This window comes from Marmota marmota, unplaced genomic scaffold (assembly GCF_001458135.2).
Source record: "Marmota marmota marmota unplaced genomic scaffold, marMar, whole genome shotgun sequence".
In the NCBI taxonomy this organism is placed as follows: domain Eukaryota; kingdom Metazoa; phylum Chordata; class Mammalia; order Rodentia; family Sciuridae; genus Marmota; species Marmota marmota.
This window is the reverse complement of record NW_025999990.1, coordinates 49,702,898-49,714,417: the sequence shown is the minus strand read 5'-3', so window position 1 is coordinate 49,714,417 and position 11,520 is coordinate 49,702,898. Positions and strand designations below refer to the sequence as shown.

Below are 11,520 nucleotides of genomic sequence, written 5' to 3'. Positions count from 1 at the left end.
CTGTAATAGGGTAGAGCAGAGTGTGGATCTCCTTTTATTTCCTTATGAAAATGTTAAACTCTGAATTCTACAATAGACAAGGAATGTCATTGGACACATTCCAGCAGAGAGTACCAACTGTTTACAACATAGGAAGCCCAGGAAATCACAGAAGTAAGGGAAAGATAACCTCCTTTTGACATAACCTGGTTCTATCAGAACCTGACCTAGCAGCATGTTTTTCAGGACAGGGGAAAAAAATGGTGTAACGCCTTCTTTACTATTAAATTTATTCTCACCCCTTATAATAAATCCCTTGATTGGCTATTTTTTTGAGAATGTGTATAATTTGAAAAAAGGAAATAAGGAGCTGGGCACAGGAACACATGCTTGTAATCCCAGCAGCTCAAGAGGCTGAGACAGGAGGATCGCGAGTTCAAAGCCAGCCTCACTCAGTAAAAACAAGGTGCTAAGCAACTCCACTAAGCAACTCCACCATGTCTCTAAATAAAATACAAAATAGGGCTGGGAATGTGTCCTAGAGGTCAAGTCCTCCTGAGTTCAATCCCTGGTATTCCCCCCCAAAAAAGGAAAATTCAAAAAAACCACATATGTATGTTCTTTTAATGGACTAAACAGCTGTAAGTTCAAATTCCTGAAGTCTCTTTTGACCTCTCCTGATGTATTTTGGCCCGGCTCTGGGTCATGACTGGGTTAAGATGGCTGCTATCCCAAATGCTTCAGAGAACTGGTTTTATTTTTCAAATGCTTGTTTGATGAGAAGCCCTACTGATTTTTCCTAAATTAAGAGAACAGATTCACATCTGTATGTACAAAATATTTCAGTTTGATAAATAAGGATACTGTGGGATTGGTCCTGTCCCTCTTCTGTGCCTGGTTTATGTTCCTGAACACTTGTGGCCATCTGCGTCTCTTGGCAAATGGATTTGAAATTCGTAATTCCTTTCCCAGTTAAATATTAGCCTGAAGATATTTCTTAGAGAAAGCAGCCAACTGAGAAAGTGCCCATTGTTCTATAGCACCTCGAAGTCTAAGTAACACAGATCCACTGTCTAACGGCAGCTTCCTGGGACAGCTGAGTCAGGAAGGGGACAGGAGCCCTCCCCTCAACAGTGCAACTGCACCAGGGGCTCCTCACTGTGCCATGAGTGGCCTTTCTGCTCACAATTCTGAGGAAACCAGCTCTAGCTCAGTTGAGGGCTCCAACATTCTAGACTGTGGTCCACCATGTTGGATAAGGACCAATCCAGAGACAACCAATCCACAGTTGCCTTGGACTTCAAGCCCCTGCCCTCCACCCTTCATGAATAGAGCTAAAACAGAGTTTGCACTTCTCATGATTTCAACTGTTCACAAGCCTTCTCTTAAATGATTCCCTCAAAGGAAAATATACTTCTCTCCCCTTTGGCCTTTCATGGAGTAAGAGACCTGGGTTTAAATTCTCCCTGTGTCGTAAGCATGTGCTGGCTTCAGGTGGGACACCTGTCCTGACTCTCATGGTGGGTCCACACATGTTTTCTAACCCTTGTCAGTAAGGCTGAATTAAGTCCTCAGAATAGGGGTTCCAGACAAGATACAGAACACCCAATTCGAGTCCAGATAAATAACGAATGTGTTCACTGTCAAAATACACTAAATATTGCACAGCATCCAGTGTTTGCATGCCAAATCTAGAAACCTCATTTTGCAGGCCCAAAGGGCCTAAGAAGATTATGATACCCCTTCCCTCACTGCTCCAAATAAAAACAAATCCACATCTTAGAGGGCATGCAACAAAACCCATTGAAGATTGCATGATGCTTTTATGGAAATACCAGATTTTTCCCAAGATGCTTTTCTTAAAAAAAAATTGTTATATATGACAGCAGAACGCATTACAATTCTTATTACACATGTAGAGCAAATTGTTCATATCTCTGGTTGTACGCAAAGTAGGGTCATACCATTCATGTATTCATGTATGTACTTAGGATAATAATGTCCATTTTATTCACAGTCTTTCCTACCTCCATGTCCCCTCTCTTCCCCTCCATCCCCTTTGAGTTCATTGGAGTTCATCTGATCCTCCCATGCACCCCAACCACATTATGAACCAGCATCCTTAAATCAGCAAAAACATTAGGCGCGCACATACACATACACACACACACACACACACACACACACACATTTTGTTTATTCATCTCCTGATGGGAATTGGGTTGCTTCCACCTTTTGGCTATTACAAATAATGCTGCTATGAACACTGGTCTACAAATATCTATTCAAAGTCACTGCTCTCAGTTTTCCTGGGTATATACAGAGAATTGCTGGCTCATATGGTAAATCTATTTTTAATCTTTTGAGGAACTACCATACAGTATGTCCAGTTTATTTTTAAGCCTCATTTTTTTCTCATATATAAAAAAGATTATGACATAAATCTCAAAAAGTTTATATTTAAGAAATACTATTATCAAAATTAATTTTTAAAGAAAAATAAAATTCTGAGAATGCTTACATAAGCTAATAACCTTGACCTTAATGGAATTTAAGCCTCAGTCACATGTGCCAGCACAAAAGTTCAATAGCCAAATAGATTTATAGGCAAGCTTTACTAAACATCAGAAATAAGAAAAAATAACCAATTCATTGCAACACCTGGCATAACCTTTATATAAAACAATTAAAGAATAACTTTAATTATGAACTTAGATATAAATATGTTTAATAAAATAATAAATTCAATTCAGTCCTTAGGGGAGAACAATGACTATATCTGCAAACCCATAAATTAATTTTATTCTTGAATGTAGTAATTTTTGGTGTGTTATAGTAAGACATTTGACATGCAATATAAACTCCTAAATTTTTTGTTTGACTTGTTGTTGTTTTGTTTTAAGAAGCAGGGTCTACCCCATTTGCCCAGTGTGGTCTTGAACTCCCAGGCTCAATTGATCCAGCTTCAGCTTCCTGAGTAGCTGGGATCATGCTTCTTTCTCTCCCCCCTCTGAACATGTGCACAATACCCTGCTGCTGCCTACAGGCACTGTGTTGTACAGTATGTCTCTAGAACTGATTCATCTTTTATAATTGGACTTTATACCTGTTGAACAGCAACTCTCCATTTCTGCCCCCTCCGTGGCAACCATCATTCTATTCTCCATTCCCATGAATTTGACTATTTTATATCTCAAGTATTAGAGTAACCATGCAGTATTTGCCCTTTTTTTGACTGACTTATATCACTTAGCACAGTATCCTTCAGGTTCATCTACACTGCCAGATGGCAGGATTTCTTACTTTTCCGAGACAGTAATTCATTATCACATTTTCTTTAACTGTTGATGAAACTTTCAGCTTTGTTTCTGTATCTTCACTATTGTGACTAATGCTGTAATGAATATATGAGTGCAGATAGCTCTTCAAAATCCTAATTTCAATTCTTGTGACTATATACTCAGAAGTGGGATTGCTGGATCATATGGTAGTTGCATTTTTAATTTTTTGAGGAAACCCCAAGCTGTTTTCCATAATGGCTTTGCTGACCAACCAATCCCACGAATAGTATACAAGGGTTCCAGTTCTCTGGATCCTTGCTGTCACTTATTATTTTTTGTTTTCTTGTTTTTGATGACAGCCATCCTAAGGGCATGAGATGACATCTCACTATAGTTTTGATTTGCATTTCCCTGAGTAGTGATCTTTTCATCTTTGAGCATCTTTTCATACGCTTATTAGCCATTCATATGTATTCTTTTTTTATTTCCCATGAGAGTTTTTCTTTTATTTAGAGAATATTTTGACATAGTATACATTCATAAAATAAGTATAAATTGTTCCAATTATGATCCCATTATTGTGGATGTATACAATATGGAATTACATTGGTCATGTATTCATATATATGGATAAGAGTGTTATGTCTGATTCATTCTACTGTCTTTCCTATTGCCAACCCCCTCCCTTCCCTTCATACATCTTTGTCTAATCCAGTGACTTTCTAGTCTTCTTCCCCCTTGTTGTGGTTAGCATCCACATATCAGAGAGAACATTCTGAGTTTGGTTAGAAAAATCAGTCATGAAATTCATTTGGAAAACTGAGGTCCAGTATAGCCAAAGCAATCCTTAGCGAGAAAAGCCACATAGGAGGCATCACAATACCAGACTTTAAATTATACTACAGAGCTATAGTAACAAAAATGGCACAAAAACAGACATGAAGAACAATGGAACAGAAGAGAAGACACAGAGACAAAGCCACATAGATACAGTTATCTCACACTGGACAAGGGTGCCATAAACATAATTGGAGAAAAGATAGCCTCTTCAATAAATGGTGCTGAGAAAACTGGAAATACACATAAATATGTAGTAGAATAAAATTGAACGTCTATCATAGTTATTCTTTTCAGAAATGTCTATTTGAGTCTTTTGTCCATTTTCTAGCTAAGTTGTTTTTGTTGCTATAGAGTTGTAGGTCTTTCTTACACATTTTGGGTACTAATGATTTATTAGGTGTATGGTCTGTGAATATTTCCTCCAGTTTCACAGTTGCCCTTTGCTGTGTGGCATGTGGAAAGTTTTTAACTGACTCTTTCTCCATCTTTCCGGTTTTTCTTCCATTTTCTCTGAAGTCATAACTTGAGTTGATTGTTCTCATTTATCCTGCATCATCAGCAGGATGGTAGTGGATCATCAATCTCGTACATTTGAAAGTGAAAAGAAAAGAAAGACAGAAAGCCAAATTTTCCTCCTTCTATCAGCTGTAAAGTCCTGAATCAAGTACTTGCACCCAGGAAAAAAACCTTAGAGGGTGCATTACAATTCTTTCATGTGGCAAAGGTATGGAAAACCAAGGATGCTCAAGGGCTTGGAGATGGGGGAAATGGAAGATGTTGGTCAAATGGCACAAAGTTTCAGTTATGCAGGATGAATAAACTCTGGATGTCTAGCATGGTGACTATATTTATAATACTTGATTGTGTGCCTGAAATTTGCTAGGAAGGAACAAAAATATTCTCATCACACACACACACACACACACACACACACACAATTAGCTTCTAATTTTGCCTATAATTCACAAATTCCTTGAATCTCATATAAGCATATACAGTCATTCACTTTCTTTATTCAATAAGGCATATGTTACATTGATTAACCTTTTATATATGCTACATTTCATAATAAAGAGGCACAATAAAAATTAAAATATAACATGCAATTTTTTGATCTGGAGATGAGAACTAGATGTATATAAATACATAATTGATTTTCCTACTGCTCTTTCCATAGCATGGCAAGATCACCGTAGAGATAGTTGAGGTCTAAGGTCTAAGATAGACTTTAGAACTACAACTAAAACCAATGTGGTAAGAAATTTGCATTAGGCAGTAATTGCATATGTACATTTTCTAAGCACAGCTAGGTTTGCCTGGAAGTTTTACAAATGGCAGATCAGTGGCTCAGTGGCTGAAATGTATGTGCATCAACATTTTGCCTCTTTCGTGTTCTGAAAATTGTATATTACTTCTTTCATTGTCTAAAGGTATTGTTTTTTTCAGAGATCAGGGAATTAGTGATGCAGAAATAAGGACATCTCATTAGATTTTTTATAATGTCAATGCTTATCTAAAACCTGTAACAACCTTTATCTCCAGTAGGAGACACTCTTCAGTGGCTGATTGTCTTGTAAAATTTCATGGGAAGGCCTTCTGTTTTCTCTTCCCCCATAATCAACACTCTTCCCATACTTCTACTGGCTTTTCTCACTTGCTTAGAACCTCAATAATATTCTGCCCTGCATCCAAGAAGGATCCTTCCCACAACTACAAACTTTGTTATTTTCTCAGCCTCGGTATCACTTCTTCCTAAAGGGTTTATAAGCTTCAGCACAGGTAAAGAAGTTAGTCAACAGCCTGAGTAGGAAGCAACAGGTCATTTTCATAGCTGAGATTTCACTGAAAGATCAAGTGAAGATGGACACATCTCCTTAGCACCTTGTGATGATCATATTTTCTCCTTGAAGTTGTAGTATATTGAAGGTGTATTTTAAAACCTTAATGTTTTTGTCAGATTGCACACACACACCCCATTTTATGTTGTTATAATATCAAGATTGGGTAATTTATAAAGGAAAGAAGTTTATGTGGTTTATGTTTCTGAAGGCTGGAAAATCCAAGAACATGGTGTCGGCATCTGCTCAGGTGAAGGCTTCCTAGTGAAAGGGCAAGAGAATCTGCAGGAGAGAAAGCTGAGGAAGTGAAATTCACTTTACAACAAGTCATTGTTAGGATAAGGTCTGCAGTACTTCAACAATTAACCTAGTTCCTCAAGAAAAATATTCTCTCCCTTAAGGACCTAATCACTTCTTAAAGGCCCCACCTCTTAATACCACCACAATGGCAGTCAAATTCCAGTCTGAGTTTCAGAAGGGACAAACCATATTCAAACTCCAGCATTATAATTTTCAGAACTTCAAAAAAAATCACATAAATTTCAAGTATATGTGGCCCATATCTCTATTTTCTTGTGTAAATCACACTTACAATGTCTTTGATAAATCTTTCTAGATAATTGCATGCTGCGATGATGGCTCTGATTAGGGACCTGCTATGGTTCTTAGAAGTTTTTAACTATCGTTAATTCCCCTCTAACACTGGATATGCTCCTCAAAGATTCTTTAATTGTTTCATATCTCCTTGAAGGTCTATATTATGCTGGATATTTCTTTGGCATTCCTCCCAGAGCTAACATAATGAGGACCTAGGGGAGGTTATTAGTAAGTAATTGTTGAGTGAAAGTGTTTATCTTTTTTTTCCCCAAAATACTTCATCATTGTGGTTCTTCCTATAAATTTCAAAAGTTCCTAGGAAACAAAATTCCTCTGAGTCATCCAATAAGCATAAGACAAATGCAGAATAAGCCTCTTTAGAAAAATATTTCCAAAGAAAGTTCTGTAGGCTTAAGAGTTTTCACAAAAATGCAGTAAAAATTTCAGCTTAATATTTACTCTAAAATGTTAAAATTATCAGGATTTTTTCATAGGGTAGCTGATGTTCCTTTCAGATTCCTTCAGAGCCCAGCAATTGGGCCCATAGCAGCTGTCTGAAGCAAGTGCTTGAATGAGAATATAAGGAAAATCGTTTTCTTCTTGAGTAACACGATTATAAAAGAATATTGTTTTTCTCACAGCATATTTATTGCATAATGATTAATTTAAAACTATTAAGTACAAATTCCAGTAAGAATACAGAGAGCTGTGGGCTCAGTTTTCACAGTTAGAAGAATTTCATAACTACAAAAAAGTAGAGTTTATGCCAGTTTGTTTTAGTCAGAACCATTCTGTGCATCAAGAGTTTCATCTTAATGTGATTGTCTAGTGTGAATAAAAAAAAACAGTAAACATTTTGAGAAAAACTAAAAACTGCTGAGTTGTATACCTGATAGGCAGTCAGAAGAGAACAATTAGGGAAAGGACATCAGTAAAGGGAGCAGATAGGAAATAGTAAAGAACAGACACATAAATACAAAGGCTTCGTGTGTGACTCCGCCTTTAGGCTGGAAAGGTGAGTAGGATCTTAGAAAGGAAGTTAGTTAATATGATTAATACAGTGTGATTTAAAGGTAATTTTGTACCCTCAAGGACTGGTTAAATTGAACATAGAATTTAAAAAGAAACATAAACAAGAAAGTCAAAGAAAAAGTAGAAAATGATCTGGCAGACAAACTCATTAAGTCTTGATGGGAAAATGTCCAAACTTGGAAGAAGGCTATGGGAAACTCTTAATCTAGGGGATTAAAAAGTGACCTAAAGAAGGGCTGGGATTGTGATTCAGAGGTAGAGTGTTTGTTTAGCATGCATGAGGTACTGGGTTCCATCCTCAGCACCACATAAAGTAAAATAAAGACATTGTGTCCACCTATAACTAAATAATTTTTAACAAATATTTTAAGAAAGTGAATTAAGGAAACATTTCTTAGAAGACTAACCTATATGGAAAAACATTTTTCCTCTTATATTTGGTGTTACATTGGAAGTAAGTAAAATTCAGGGGAGCCCCCAAGCTGATAAAATGACCAGGCAAGCAATGGCTTACTGCTAGTTCTTAAAGCAATTCTCAAAGTGAAGGTATGTGTATATGTGCTTGTGTATGTGTACTTAAATTGACAAAACCATAGAAGGTGGGATAGAACTTAGAGTCTGAGACTTACAACAGGACCCACAGTCTATAATATATAACATCTACATTGTCCAGGATGCAAGCAAAATCTCTAAACATACAACCAACCAGGACAAAGTGACCAATTATCAAAGGAGGAAGAAAAGTCAACAAATGCCAATCTCCAGAGATAATTATCAAAGACTTTAAAATAGTTTTCTCTCTGCATTATGAGGTTACAAGAAAAATGTTATAAGAAAAAATATTTAAGTGAATGGAGGAATAGAAATCCTCAACAGAGAAATAAAAATGTATAAAGGAATCAAATGAAAATTGTTGAAATTAAAATACAATATCTGAAGTGAAAAAAAAAAATCACCAGATGGACTCAATATGAGAATGGACATGAAAAAGAAAAGGATCAATAAACTCGAAGACAGAACAGTGCAAATTATCCAATCTACAAACAGAGATAAAGGAGAATCACATCCCAACCTACCACAGGCTACATGTGACAAATCCACAGCCGACATTATACTGAATGGGGAAAAGCTGAAAGCATTTCCTTTAAGACTTGGAACAAGATAAGTGTGTACAATAATGGACATAACTTTTATTCAAAATAGTATTGGAAGTTTTAGCCAGAGCAATTAAGCAAGAAAAAGAAACAAAAGGCATACAAATAGGAAGCGATGGAGTCAAATTATTCCTGTTTGCTGATGATATGATTCTATAGGCAGAAAAAAATGAAATTCCACCAAAGGACTTTTAGAACTGGGAAACAAATTTAGTAATGTTGCAGGATACACAAGCAACATAAAAATCAGTAGCATTTTTTAAATGGCAATAAAAAGATTTCTAAGAAATCAACAAAGCAATCCTATTCAAAATACCCTAGGAATAAATTTAACCAAGGAAATGAAAGATCTCTCCAATGAAAATGAAAACACTGATGAAGGAAATTGTTGAACACACACACACAGACACACAAATGGAAGGCTCTCCCATTTTCATGGATTGGAAGAATTGTTAAAATCTACATACTACCCTAAGTAATTTACAGATTCAATGCAATCCCCACCAAAATGCCAAGAAAGTCTTCTACAGAACTAGAGTTAAATAATCCTAAAATTTGTAGAGCCACAAAGGACACCAAATAGTCCATGTAATCTTGAACAAAACGAATAAAACTAGAGGCATCAATATTTGATTTCAAGATATACTACAGAGCCACAGTAAACAAAACAACATGATATTGGCATAAAAATGGACAGAGACCAATGGGACAGAATAGAGGTCCTAAAATAAACTTATCATATCCAATTGACTCTCTACAAAGATGCCAAAAACATACAATGCAGAAGGACAGACTCTTTAATAAGTGGTATGGGAATAACTGGATATCCTCCTGTAAAAGACAGAAACTTGACTACTATTTCTCACACTGTACAAAATCAACTCAAAATGGATCAAAGATCTAAATGTAATACCTGAAACCATGAAACTACTAGAAGAAAACATAGGGGAAACACTTTGAGATGTTGGCATTGGCAATGGCTTTTTGGATATGACCCCCAAAGCACAGGAAACAAAAGAGAAAACAGGCAAGTGAGATTATTTTTCCTTTCCTTTTCTTTTTTAAAAAATGCTTTTATTAGTACAGTATAGTTATACATTATAGTGGGGTTCATTTGGCATAATCATACATGCATAAAATATAATTTGCTTCATTTCAGTCCCCAGGACTTTCTCTTTCCCTCCCCTCCCTCCTCCTCTGTTCCCCTTCCACTACTCTACTGATCTTCCTTCTATTTATTTATTTATTTAAATTGGTGTTTCATTCATATACATAAAGGTGAAATTCACTATGGTATATGCATATATGTATATAGCATTGTTTGGTCAACTTCATTCCACAGTTCCTCCCTTTTCCTGCCCCTACTCCCTTCCCCTCTCATCCTCTTCCTTTACTCCACTGATCTCCCTTCTATTTTCATAGGATACGCTCTCCTTTTTTATTTCCCCCTTATTTTGCTCTAGCTTCTACATATCAGAGAAAAAAATTTACTCCTTAGCTGAGTCTGGCTTATTTCACAAAGCTTGATGTTCTCCAATTTTATCCATTTATCATCAAATGCTATAATTTCATTCTTCCCTGAGTAAAACTCATTTTAAAAATCCATTCATCTATCTGGTCCCTTGATGGTTTTACTTGGATATTGTCAATTGTGCTGCTAAAAACATTAATGAGCCTACATCACTACATTTTGCTGATTTTCTTTGGATATACACCAAGCCATAGGATGGAGGTTTAATCCAAAGAGATTGTTTTGATCTGCAATCTCTACCAACAATATCTTGTCCCTCACACTGTCACCAACATTTATTACTTCTGTTGTTGAGGACTGGCATTCTAACTGGAGTGAGATGAAATCTCAATATAGTTTTGATTTGCAGTCCCTGATTGCTAGGGATGTCGAATATTTTTTCATGTATTCGTTGGCCATTTGTATTTGTTGTTTTGAGAAATGCTTTATTTTGCCCATTTACTAATTGGGTTATTCTGGGGGTGGTGTTGGTGTTTTGAGTTCTTTATATATTCTGGATAGTAATCTCCTGTAGGAGAAGTAGCTGGCAAAGACATTCTCAGATGAAAATGACTAATGGTCATTTCTCTGTGCCCATCCCATTGTTCAAGAAAGTCGGCTACATGCAGCAGCAGAAGGGTAACGAGTCAGAGAGCTCTGAGAGAGAGTGACAGCAGCGCTGGGCTCCGCTCTGACCAGGTCGGCGGTCATCAGGAGGCTGCACATTCAGGTCACAAGGTTCAGGAGTCTCCACAGTGAGCACGTGTTGGCGCGCGGCCCACCGCACCCCCACAGGAATGACCCTGCACAGGGGCCCGCCTCCACCGCTACTGGGAGTTGGCTTTCCTGGAATCTGGGAGGAATCTTCGGATCTGCTGGTCCTGGTAGGTTAGTAGTTCTCAGCCCTTCTCATCAGTGCAGCTGGGAAAATACGTGCAAGGTTCTTCAGAGCCACACCTCCTCGGCTGACGCGCTGAGGCCAAAACCTGAGGCCGCGTAGGAGGCGTGGCGTTTCTTGCTCCTCCGGCTGTTTGCCCTGGAGAGCCGGCAAAAGTTCCGCAGTGAGCAGAACGCTGCTAACACGTGGAACGTAGTTGCTAGGCGGTCCGAAAACTGTGGGGAGGGGGCCGGGGGCGTGGCCTGCCTGCGGGGAGAATAGTGGTTGGTTGAGTGGGTGGGGCTGACCTGCAGAGGGGTGCGTTTCCTGAAAGACTTTGGCGGGGGCGGAACCTGGGTGTGGGTGTGGCCTAGGGCGAAGTGGGCGGGGTCGACCTGACCTGAGGAGCGGG

At 37.8% G+C, this 11,520-nt stretch overlaps 1 long non-coding RNA gene across 1 annotated transcript in view; it reads left to right on the top strand.

Annotated features, from left to right (window-relative positions):
• Positions 1 to 11,096: 11,096 nt before the first annotated feature.
• Positions 11,097 to 11,520, top strand: part of LOC107139421 — a 5,194-nt gene continuing 4,770 nt past the window's right edge. Inside the window, exon 1 of the long non-coding RNA XR_007348889.1 lies at positions 11,097 to 11,115. This is a non-coding gene — a long non-coding RNA (uncharacterized LOC107139421). The remainder of the gene's footprint in view (positions 11,116 to 11,520) is intronic.